The following is a 13,058-nucleotide window of genomic DNA, read 5'->3' on the forward strand; positions in this document are numbered from 1 at the left end:
AATGGAAAAAATGACAAAGACTCCATTTTCTGGTATGATGGAGCGAGCTACTGACTTATTGGAAATCATACATACCGATGTGTGTGGACCAATGAGCGTAGCATCGCGCGGTGGTTATCGTTATGTTCTAACCTTCACAGATGATCTGAGTAGATATGTGTATATCTATTTCATGAAACATAAATCTGAAACTTTCGAGAAGTTTAAGGAATTCCAAAGTGAAGTAGAAAATCAACGTAACAAGAAGATCAAATTTCTACGATCTGATCGTGGAGGTGAATATCTGAGTTATGAGTTTGGCATGCATTTAAAGAAATGCGGAATACTTTCACAATTGACACCGCCGGGAACACCTCAACGTAACGGTGTGTCCGAACGTCGTAATCGAACTCTCTTAGATATGGTTCGTTCTATGATGTCTCTTACTGATTTGCCATTATCATTTTGGAGTTATGCATTAGAGACAGCCGCATTCACTTTAAATAGAGCACCATCAAAATCCGTAGAAATGACACCGTATGAATTATGGTTTAATAAGAAACCTAAGTCATCGTTCTGAAAGTTTGGGGTTGTGAAGCCTATGTAAAGAAGTTACAACCGGACAAGCTAGAACCCAAAGCGGAGAAATGCGTCTTCATAGGATACCCTAAGGAAACTATAGGGTATACTTTCTATCACAAATCCGAAGGCAAAATCTTTGTTGCTAAGAATGGAACCTTTCTTGAGAAAGAATTTCTCACTAAAGAAGTGACTGGAAGAAAAGTAGAACTCGATGAGATTGATGAATCTATACTCGTTGATCAGAGTAGCGCAGTACCGGAAATTGTACCTGTACCGCCTACACCGGCAACAGAGGAAGCTAATGATAATGATCATGAAACTTCGAACGAGGAAACTACTAAACCTCGCAGATCGACAAGGGAGCGTACCACTCCTGATTGGTATGATCCTTGTCTAAATGTCATGATTGTGGATAACAATGATGAGGACCCTGCGACGTATGAAGAAGCGATGATGAGCCCAGATTCCAAAAAATGGCAAGAAGCCATGAAATCCGAAATGGGATCCATGTATGATAACAAAGTATGGACTTTGGTAGACTTACCTGATAGCCGAAAGGCTATCGAGAATAAATGGATCTTCAAGAGAAAAACAGATGCTGATGGTAATATTACTGTCTATAAAGCTCGACTTGTCGCAAAGGGTTTCCGACAAATTCAAGGAGTTGACTACGATGAGACTTTCTCACCTGTAGCGAAGCTAAAATCTGTGAGGATTTTGTTAGCAATAGCTGCATTTTTCGATTATGAGATTTGGCAGATGGATGTCAAAACGGCGTTCCTTAATGGAGACATTGAGGAAGAGTTGTATATGGTACAACCCAAAGGTTTTGTCGATCCTAAAAATGCTGACAAAGTATGCAAACTTCAGCGTTCAATCTATGGACTGAAGCAAGCATCGAGAAGTTGGAACCGACGCTTTGATAAGGTGATCAAAGACTTCGGGTTTATACAGTGTCATGGAGAGGCCTGTATTTACAAGAAAGTGAGTGGGAGCTCTGTAGCATTCCTGATATTATATGCAGATGACATATTATTAATCGGGAATGATATAGAACTATTAAGCAGTGTTAAAGGTTATTTGAATAATAGTTTTTCAATGAAAGACCTTGGTGAAGCATCGTATATATTAGGCATCAAGATTTATAGAGATAGATCAAGATGCCTAATAGGGCTATCCCAGATTACATATCTGGACAAGATTCTAAAGAAGTTTAGAATGGACGAAAGTAAGAAAGGGTTCTTACCTATGTTATTGTGCAAGGTCTTGAGTAAGACTCAAGGACCGGCTACTGCAGAAGAAAGAGAAAGGATGAGTAATATCCCCTATGCCTCGGCGATAGGATCTATCATGTATGCCATGCTATGTACTAGACCGGATATAGCACATGGCCGTTAGTTTGACTAGCAGATATCAAAGTGATCCAGGAATGGAACACTGGACAGCGGTCAAGAATATCCTGAAGTACTTGAAAAGAACTAAGGATATGTTTCTTTGTTATGGAGGTGACCAAGAGCTCGTTGTAAACGGTTACACCGATGCAAGTTGGAACACTGATCCTGATGACTCTAAGTCACGATGCAGGTACGTGTTTATATTGAATGGTGCTACAGTAAGCTGGGCAAGCTCGAAGCAGTGCACGGTGGCGAAGTCTTCAACATAATCAGAGTACATAGCGGCTTCAGAGGCTTCATCAGAAGCGGTATGGATGAAGAGGTTCATTGTAGAGCTCGGTGTGGTTCCTAGTGCATTGGACCCATTAATCATATACTGTGATAACATGGGTGCCATCGCCAATGCACAAGAGCCAAGGTCACACAAGAGGCTGAAGCATATCAAGCTGCGTTACCACTCGATTCGCGAGTACATCGAAGATGGAGAAGTAAAGATTTGCAAAGTACACACTGATCTGAATGTAGCAGATCCGTTGACTAAAGCTCTCCCTAGGGCAAAGCATGACCAACACCAGAATGCCATGGGTGTTAGGTATATTACAATGTAATCTAGATTATTGACTCTACTGCAAGTGCGAGACTGAAGGAGATATGCCCTAGAGGCAATAATAAAGTGGTTATTATTTATATCTTTATGTTTATGATAAATGTTTATATATCATGCTATAATTGTATTAACCGAAACATTAGTACATGTATGATATGTAGACAACAAGAAGTCCCTAGTATGCCTCTTAAACTAGCTTGTTGATTAATGGATGATTAGTTTCATAATCATGAACATTGGATGTTATTAATAACAAGGTTATATCATTATATGAATGATGTAATGGACACACCCAATTAAGCGTAGCATAAGATCTCGTCATTAAGTTATTTGCTATAAGCTTTCGATACATAGTTACCTAGTCCTTATGACCATGAGATCATGTAAATCACTTATACCGGAAAGGTACTTTGATTACATCAAACGCCACTGCGTAAATGGGTGGTTATAAAGGTGGGATTAAGTATCCGGAAAGTATGAGTTGAGGCATATGGATCAACAGTGGGATTTGTCCATCCCGATGACGGATAGATATACTCTGGGCCCTCTCGGTGGAATGTCATCTAATGTCTTGCAAGCATATGAATAAGTTCATAAGAGACCACATACCACGGTACGAGTAAAGAGTACTTGTCAGGAGACGAGGTTGAACAAGGTATAGAGTGATACCGAAGATCAAACCTCGGACAAGTAAAATATCGCGTGACAAAGGGAATTGGTATCGTATGTGAATGGTTCATTCGATCACTAAAGTCATCGTTGAATATGTGGGAGCCATTATGGATCTCCAGATCCCGCTATTGGTTATTGGTCGGAGTGAGTACTCAACCATGTCCGCATAGTTCACGAACCGTAGGGTGACACACTTAAAGTTGGATGTTGAAATGGTAGAACTTGAATATGGAATGGAGTTCGAATATTTGTTCGAGTCCGGATGAGATCCCGGACATCACGAGGAGTTCCGGAATGGTGGGAGAATAAGATTCATATATAGGATGTCATTTTATGTGAATTAAAATGACGCGGAAGGTTCTATGGAAGGTTCTAGAAGGTTCTAGAAAAGTCCGGAAGAAACCACCAAGGAAGGTGGAGTCCACGTGGGACTCCACCTCCATGGCCGGCCAACCCTAGTGGGGGTGGAGTCCCAAGTGGACTCCCCCTTAGGGGGCCGGCCACCCCCCCATATGGGAGGTGGAACTCCCACCTCTAGTGGGAGTCCTAGCTTGGGTAGGTTTCCCCACCATATGGAAGGTTTTTGGTTCGGGTCTTATTTGAAGACTTGGAGACCAACACTTGGGGTTCCACCTATATAATGAGGGGCCAAGGGGAGGGGGCCGGCCACCCAAGAACCACAAGGTGGCCGCACCCCTATAGTGGCCGGCGCCCCCTCTCCCCAAACCCTAGCGGCCTCTCTCCTCCACCACATCCCGCACGCTTAGCGAAGCTCCGCCGGACTTCTCCACCACCACCGACACCACGCCGTCGTGCTATTGGATTCAAGAGGAGCTACTACTTCCGCTGCCCGCTGGAACGGGGAGGTGGACGTCGTCTTCATCAACAACCGAACGTGTGACCGAGTACGAAGGTGCTGCCCGTTCGTGGCGCCGGAAGCGATCGTGATCAAGATCTTCTACGCGCTTTTGCAAGCGGCAAGTGAACGTCTACCGCAGCAACAAGAGCCTACTCTTGTAGGCTTTGGAATCTCTTCAAGGGTGAAACTCGATAAACCCCTCGTTGCTACCGTCTTCTAGATTGCATCTTGGCTTGGATTGCGTGTTCGCGGTTGGAAAATTTTTGTTTTCTATGCAATGTTATCCTACATGAACTACTCACACATCACTCCGGAGGCGACCATGGCGGTGAAGAGTCCTCCGGGAGATGATTCCCCTCTCCGGCAGGGTGCCGGAGGTGATCTCCTGAATCCCCCGAGATGGGATTGGCGGCGGCGTCTCTGGAAGGTTTTCCGTATCGTGGCTCTCGGTACTGGAACTATTATCGACAAAGGCTTAAGTAGGCGGAAGGGTAGGTCAGGGGGCGCCACGAGGGCCCCACACGCCAGGGCCGCGCGGCCAAGGCCTGTGCCGCGCCGCCCTGTTGTGTGGGCGCCTCGTCGCCCCACTTCGTATCTCCTCCGGTGTTCTGGAAGCTTCGTGGAAAAATAAGATCCTGGGTGTTGATTTTGTCCAATTCCGAGAATATTTCCTTACTAGGATTTCTGAAACCAAAAACAGCAGAAAACAACAACTGGCTCTTCGGCATCTCGTTAATAGGTTAGTGCCGGAAAATGCATAAATATGACATAAAGTATGTATAAAACATGTAAGTATCATCAATAAAGTAGCATTGAACATAAGAAATTATAGATACGTTTGAGACGTATCAAGGTCCGCCGGCAGATACCGCCTCCTGCGCTGGATCTCCGCCGTCCGATTAGGCTCACGCGCAGGTACTGGGGGGATGGGCACCCGGCGGCAGCTGAGCCGCCAGGCAGCTGCACGCCGGACCAGGCGTCGTCGCACGGCATCCATTTGCCGTGCATGAGCCTCCCCACCGTGACGGGGAGCGGCACCCTCTTGCAGCCGCTGCCGGAGGCCTCGAAGTCGTTTTTCTTCCCCATGGTGTTGCAGCGGTGGTGGTGCGAGTGGAGGCGTGGTGTGGGTGAAGGAGCGACGCGGCCGGTGGACTTTTAAGGGCGGCCGCGCACGGGATACGATGAAATTGAAGGCGGCGCAGAAGCCCAGCCGCCGCCCGCCAGTGCGCGTGCAGAACAGGTAGCCACGCCATTGATGGCGAAGGCTGCGGCGCAGACGCGGAAGCGATGACCGCCGAAGCGATGCCCTCGATGCAGGCTCGCTGCCAAGCGGGCCCGGTGGAGAAGCGAGCGGACACTTTGCGCGTCCGCCGAGCGTCCGCAGAGACGCAAACCTGGCGCATATTTGGGCCAGGTTTGCGTCTCCGCGGACGGCCCGGTCACTTTGCGTCGCGCCGCTGGAGGTGGTGCACGACGGTCAAGGCGGACACAAACGGTCGCTCAGCGTCCGTTTGCGTCGCGCCGCTGGAGATGCCCTACGCATTTCGGACGCCCAAATTGTCCGCGGGCGTCCATTTGCGTCGCCTGGCGGACGGGGAAATGGTCGTGTGTCCGTTTGCGTCTGGGGTTGGCTCCAGCGGCGCGACGCATTTTGGACGCAAGCCAGAATTCAAAAAAGATGAAATAGCGTCGACTTTGCACGAAATTACAGACGCAAATTGAGGGCTGAAACAAGTTCATCACACTTTGCAGCTCGTACGGCGCAAGGTGGAGCAAAAGGGGCACAACAAGGCATGGACAACAATAAAAAAAAGTGTCCAAAAGGAGGCCAAGGTGTTGGGCGCATGGCACCGGCGATCAGGCGTCTCGCGCGCGGATTTCGGCGCGCCTCTTCATGAACCATGCCCTGGTGTCGTCGTCGACGCCGCTCAAGTCGGCAAGCATGATCCTTGTGTCTTCTGCACGCAATTTGGCCTCGGTGTCTGCCTTTTTGGCCTCGATGTCCAGCCTTTGGACATCGAGAACCTCCTTGGCGAGGTTCTGGTAGATGGCAGCTGCGGCCTATTTGTCCAGACGCCTCTTGTCGTCCCTAGCAGCCACGGCGGCACGGTTGTCGGCCATAATCTTCTACATGATCTGCGTGAACGCAATGGCCTGCGCCTCCCGGACAAGATCTGCCTTGGTAGCCTTATGGCCTCGTGGACGAGGTGGAAGGACTGGACGGCCTTGATCGTCGTCTTCGCCGTCGAGGGTGACCGCTGTCCCATTCTTCACAGCTTCTTGGTAGGCCACAAAGCTTATCATCCACTTGTTGTTGTCTTTGAGCACCTCCCAACAATGGACCATATGGAAGCCCTTCTTGTGCGTCGCCCTGAACTTCTGCAAGGCGCGGGATACCTGCAATCATAGCCGCCAATGATGTACAATGACGCAAATTGACGCAATGACGCAAATTGACTACAATGATGATGGTTCTATCGTCTTTACCACTGTCAGGACGCCGGTGCCGCTTACGGGGTTGTTAATAGCATGTTCGACCGCCGAGCAGAACTTGCTTGTCTCTTGTTTGATGTAGTTCCATCTTTTCCGGAGGGACTCTTCCGCCCGAGGGATTGTGATATGGTAGGGCGGGTGCATCCTGGTCTCGTTGTACTGGTGCAAGACCTTGGCCCAATAGACCTTGCCCTTTTGCTGGGCGCCATTGATACAATCTTGGGTCGTTGCCAGCCACGCTTCACACAAACACTTGTCCTCGGCGTCGACGAAGCCTTGTGTCATGCGGCTCTCCCCCTTCTTCTTGGTGGCAATGTCCGTGGGGATAGGCTGTGTTGGCGCGTCGTCGAAGTCGTCCACGCACACGGGTGTTGGCTGCGTCTACTGGGTGGCGAACAGCTGTGCGGTGTCGATGTCCTCCGCATCTTGCGTTGGTGGCCAGTCATCATGCGCGCCTGTCCCGGCTCGATCATCGCGAACAAAGCTGCTGCCGTAGATAATTTCCTAGATGTCTGAATAATGGCGGTCCTTCCAATAGTCCTACGAACGACCGAACATCAGACGCATGATACAGGGCACTCGCACACATTGACAGAGCTCACGTACCTTGTCGTCCATCGTCGGGGCAGGCGGCGCAATTTCGTCGAACATGATGCGGGGCTGCGGCATGCTCTCCTCCGGCACCTAGCGCGTCTTCTGTGTCGCGCCCGGGCAGGAGTCACCGCTTCTTGGCATCGGGAACCGCCGCCCCGGTCAACTTCACCGGCGGCATGCCGGAGGCGAACCGCGACGCCGCGTGGCCCTGCAAGGGAGCGGGAGTTCTAGGGCGTAGCTGGGAACTTACTGAGCTGACCGAAGAGGCCGAAGGAGCGACGCCGGCGATCCCCTCTCTCTTGACGATCATGTAGCCCTCCGCTAAGGTCGGATGGAGGGCTACTTGCGCGACGCCGGCTTTGATCTGCATCTGACAGGCCTGCTGGTTGGCGGCCGCGGCAGTCTTGATCTTCTGGTTCTTGCGCCGCCCGCGATGCTTCGCGGCCTCCAGGACTTTCTCCTCCGGGGAGAGCACCTTCTTTGCCGCCTTCGGCTTTGCCTCCCGGCCGCCGCCGTCGGCGGCCCGCTTTGCTTCCGCCGGAGCTGCAGTCTCCATTCTGGCTATGGCCGTGGCTACAGGGGAGTGTGGGGTGGCGGCGGGTGCGAGGGTTTGCTCCGCATCCATGGCGGTAGCTGCGGCGGCGAGGACGTCCATCGCTTCTGGACTACTCGCGCCGGTCTAGTTTCCAATTTGGCGCGGGGGAATGGCCAGTGGCGGGAATAATATCGCCCTCCAGCCACTGACACACGGGTCCTACGTCTTTTTCGGCGGACACTCGGCGCGACCGCCGAGCGTCCGCGGAGACGCAAACCTGGCGCATATTTGGGCTAGGTTTGCGTCTCCGCGGACGGCCCGGTCACTTTGCGTCGCCCCGCTGGAACAGGCCCCAGACGCATTTCCGGTCACGGCGGACGAAAATGGGTCGCTCAGCGACCGTTTGCGTCGCGCCGCTGGAGATGCCCTAAGATGATGAAGGCGTTTGAGTACCACATAGAAGAATTCTAGGAAACAAATGCAATATTAGAGACAGGAAGAGAAGACACAAAAGGATGTTTTGCCCTAAGCTTTTGAAAATGAAATGAATACATAGTGTTAAGTTAGTTAATTTTGGTATTTTCAGAAAATGTAGGAAGTTTTTTTATAAAGAGAATATAGTAATATCAAGATGATAGTAAGTACATCCAACCTCCACAACAACATAATATCTAGAGCTAGTCGTGACGATGCACAAAAAAAAGTATGACCCCGCCAAAGCGATCAGTGACTTGACCAACTTTATCCATTTTTAATGAACTAGTAGAATGCCCGTGCTTCGCCACGGCCCTTTAACATAGTGTCAAATGCATAAACGTGTAAATAATGCATGCAAATATTAAAGTATATAAAATAAATATATAATACTTAAAATATTTAAAGATCCACTTCGCACAATTCATTTTGTAGAAGAGAAATGACTGAATACACTATTTATTAAAGCCATGGTCCGTTGACGCGTCTAAGGTATTCTCGCACGATCTCAGGAATGTTGTCTTCAACTTCATTAGCCAGATACTTGTATGTGTATCAAAAACTTTTTCCTTAGCTCGTAACCATCCTGCACAATTGGTATATCATGTTAACATGAAGTTTTCTTCCCACAAAAAATATAAGATTGTGAATATAGAGTACTCACGCTGCAAACATAAGATCGCAACGCTCCTCTAATTTTAATCCTGATTGTACATGTGAATTTCAAAATTCATGTGTATGTAAATATAGTTCTACAATAATGCAAAACTTAAGATCCCACTTTTGTTTAATTATGCTTGTTAAAATCCCAAAAATAATACAGAACCCCCCCTCTCCCACACACACACAACACCCAATAAGAGAAATTACAACACAATCCCATACTTTTACATAATACCCTGCATAACAAGTGTTGAATTCCATCGAGTCCTTCTCTACCGTTGATTTATACGAGCTCAATGATCGCCATGGAAGGATGTAGAAGACCCTCCATTTTCGCCCGCTGACCGGGAGGGAGAAGATGAGATGGGACCCGCCCAAACCAGACCTTGAAGTGGATGCATGACGTCCAATTGAGTCAGCACCCGGACGTCACATCGCCCCGGAATGTCGTGTTCTCATATGCATAGAAAGCAAATGAGCAATTACTTCTTTGTTACTTGTGGAAATATACTCTCAGCTCTCAAACTTTAGTGTCTTCCAGCCTATCTATATGCTTTGCTTGCAGCAAATGACATGAGCTTTCCTTATAACTCGTCCAGTCTGTCCACTCACCCTCTTCTCTCTCCCTCCCATGGACTGTTGTGTGTATCATATATGCACAGTGCCCACCGTTGGTAAAAAACCGAAGTAGCATGTACATTGTTCAATTCTAATGTTGGATGAGCTCTTAAATACTCCATCTATCTATAGAAAGATGTCTCAACTTTGGATATATTTGGATGTATCTAAATACTAAAATAGGTCTAGATACATTTAAATTTTAACAAAGTTGAGACATCCATTTATAGACGGAGGGAGTAGTATATTTTAGTCACACCATTCCAATTTGATATAAGAATCTACTAATTTCTATCGAGGATCACACATGTGAAATCTAAAACAAAAGGCTTATTGCTGAAGAAGCTTGCATACACTTCCCTACGGAATCATGTACTGCTTTATTTGTAGGTTAACCGCCTCCAGCAAGGGTTCCACATCTACCTGACAAGAGATTTTTTTTGGTTCGTGTCACATTAGCTCCTTGCAAGCTGGCACCACCAAAAGTTCATTATCTGCAAAAAATACGAATAAATTAAATCATAAATGGTTGAACGGATTTCTTCATACTTATGGCTTGATTAACACATACACAATCACTAATGTGTGAAAAGCACATCAAACAAAAATTCATGTCTAATAGTAGTATTTTGTTTAAAAGATGTACGCTCTAGCACAACGACAATGACATATGCAGTCTCCGAGTTAAATCTTGTAGAATCTCATCTTGAAAATATGTCAAATGAGGTCATTTGTATTTAAAATACGTTTACCAAGTAAAACTTCACATTTACATTACTTGCAAACGTATATGGCTCAAAAGTTGACTTCCTACAGCCAAGAAACATTTTCTTTAACTAAACTTTAATTATTTGTTATCTACACACCCATGGTTGTTACGAAACAATTTGCACATATAAAATCAACAAATATTGGTTAAAGAGTCATAAAGTATACTTCACATAAGACAAACGCAACACCACCGTGGTTTTCATGTAATTTTACTTCCAAAAATATTTGGGTAAGTAGATAGTGCATATAATATACACACCTTGATCTTTAGTATGGAGGTAACAAACACATAGTAGTATTGATACAACTATATTATAAGTCAGTACGACTAAGAAATTCAATATATCAAATTTTGCATGAGACTAATTCCTTCTCTAAAAGAATACACAAGCATGCCCTAGCGTTGAGGCACGAGGCATGCGCCGTGGTAGAGGATGGAGATGAGCTCCACGCTCGGGTTCCTCGTCCGGCACACCAGCACACGCCCCCGCCGTTATCGGGGTTGGTTACCTCTTTTTTCCTTTTCCATGTTTGCATATCGATTGAGGACAATTTGGTCCAACATAAGCAAACCAGCGGTATGGACTAACGTAATGGACGGTAGTGGAAAATAAGGAAACAAATTTTATACCTAGAGGCAAACAAGGAAAAAAATATTTTCCAGTATCAAATAGGGAAGCGAAATTTAAGGTAGTGTCAAATAAGGAATTCTCTCTTGCTCATGTTGTTCCATCATCGGTGCCATCTCTCTAGTAGTCGGGACCATTTGGTGGAGCCAATCCCACAATGGTGGCATGTCGGCGCATTGTTCGTATCGGTGGTGGTGTCATCCCTATAGTTGGTGACATGGTCGATCAACAGCGCCGTACCTACCATCACATGCGTCATCGGCAACATCGGTGACCCCCTCTCTACTGTCCACGGGGTGGTGCGGTGGAGTAGAAGCGGAGTGGGAAGCGCGACGGAGTGGTCGAGCTAGTAGACATAAAGGCAAGGAAACCTAGTGTAACCTGTAGTATGTGCTTTAACATAATTTATATTTTATTAGCAAAAAAACATAATTTATATTTCTACCCCGTAAAAAATATACAAATATATTTTACACTGTTCAACAAAAAAAAGCGAGCCAAAGCTAGCTAGCTAAGCAACTTGATGGATGGAAGAATTTGGTTCATGCATTCGTATGTGGTAATGTGCTGCTGACCTGCTGAGCGTGCATGCTCGGTGGCCTATAGACGTGGAGTGAACACGCTAGACGCGGGCAGGAGACGCGGGCAGGAGTTGGCAGAGAAGACAAAGGGAGATCGCGAGACAACGTCTATAAAAGTTGGCCCTGATCGGTTAGCGGATTTAAAGGTTTCCTCCAATTTAGACAGAGGACTGGTCGTCACTCGTCAAGGTGTTGTTAGCTACAGGTCCAAAAAAAGTGCTGTTAGCCACTCGTCAAGGTGTTGTTAGCTACAGGTCCAAAAAAAGTGCTGTTAGCGATTTTGTTGGGACTGGATAAGTACGTCCTCATTTTATCTACTCTGGCCACTATTAGTTGCGTTTTCTTTGTAACGTGGGGGTATTATTGTCCATCCTAAAAATGTGACACCAGGCATTCACCGGTTTGCTCTTAATAATAGAGAAATGGCGGAAGCTATAACTTCTCAACTTTTTGCTTATCGAAGAATCTAAAAAGTATTTTATAATTATTATTTTGCTTCTCCGTTCTTACGAATTTAATTAGCCTTTTATCGGAAAGTCCACTGATCTATTGATATTCATCCATAGTAGTACACAGAACGCAAAAGGTAATAAATATTGCAAATAAATACTCCCTTCGATTCTAAATATAAGCCATATAGTTTTTGGTACGAATATTAAAGAACGCACTTGGAGGCAATGCTAGAGCAGATTTGGGTGAGATTATTCCTGACTAATTGACGTGAGAAAATAGAGGAGTTCATATTAGATAAGTAAACATAATAAAATTTCTAAAAGAAATTCTCCATACAAGTGATACAACGTAATATATTTTATATTTTGGATTTTTTATCGAATAACTATATGGCTTATATCAAGGAATAGAGGGAGTATGTATTTAGAGTGAAAAAGGGTTAACTTCGTCAATGCTCATGATGATGAACTTGGATTTCAGGAAGGAGGACACCGGCGAATCAACGAACTGGTCAGCCAAACTTAGGCAGCCGATGAATATTACTATCAAGGGCGAATCGCCAAGATTACAATATGTGGAACAAAGGTTACAGGGGTGTTTGCTCTGATTCAATATGTACCCTCTCGGTGGCTCCTCTCAGCCCTTATATAGTGGGCTGGGTCTCTGAGTCCACCTCGAGGTCGAGTTACAGTTTATGTCGATTCACCCGATATGGGCTTTAGCTTTTACTAATGAGATATCTTCGGATTCCTCCATACTTCTTAGTGGGCTTTCCCCTATTCCTTCCTGAGCTTTGTACCATGGATAGCAATGCTTAGAACCCGATATGGTATACCCATGTCATAGACCACCTAGCGACGACTACAGAGACTAGCACGAGCCCAAAAGCGTGCCACCATCCTCACCTCTCCATCGCCGGAGCCAGACAAAGCTTGTCGTAGTAGAGCTTGTTGTAGTAGACAAACAAGAAGTTGTCGTGCTAAGGCCACAACAACCATCATGAAAGATTAACACATAGATCGGAATAACTACACTTAAAAACACACAAACGAACACGAGAACTGACTGGATCTCAGGATACACGCGTGACACATAACTTCACGCGACCTTCGCAGACACTAGCGGCACCAACAGAGTGAGGATAGAGCTAGCAG

The sequence above is a fragment of the Lolium perenne genome, chromosome 1, assembly GCF_019359855.2.
Source record: "Lolium perenne isolate Kyuss_39 chromosome 1, Kyuss_2.0, whole genome shotgun sequence".
NCBI classification, from domain to species: domain Eukaryota; kingdom Viridiplantae; phylum Streptophyta; class Magnoliopsida; order Poales; family Poaceae; genus Lolium; species Lolium perenne.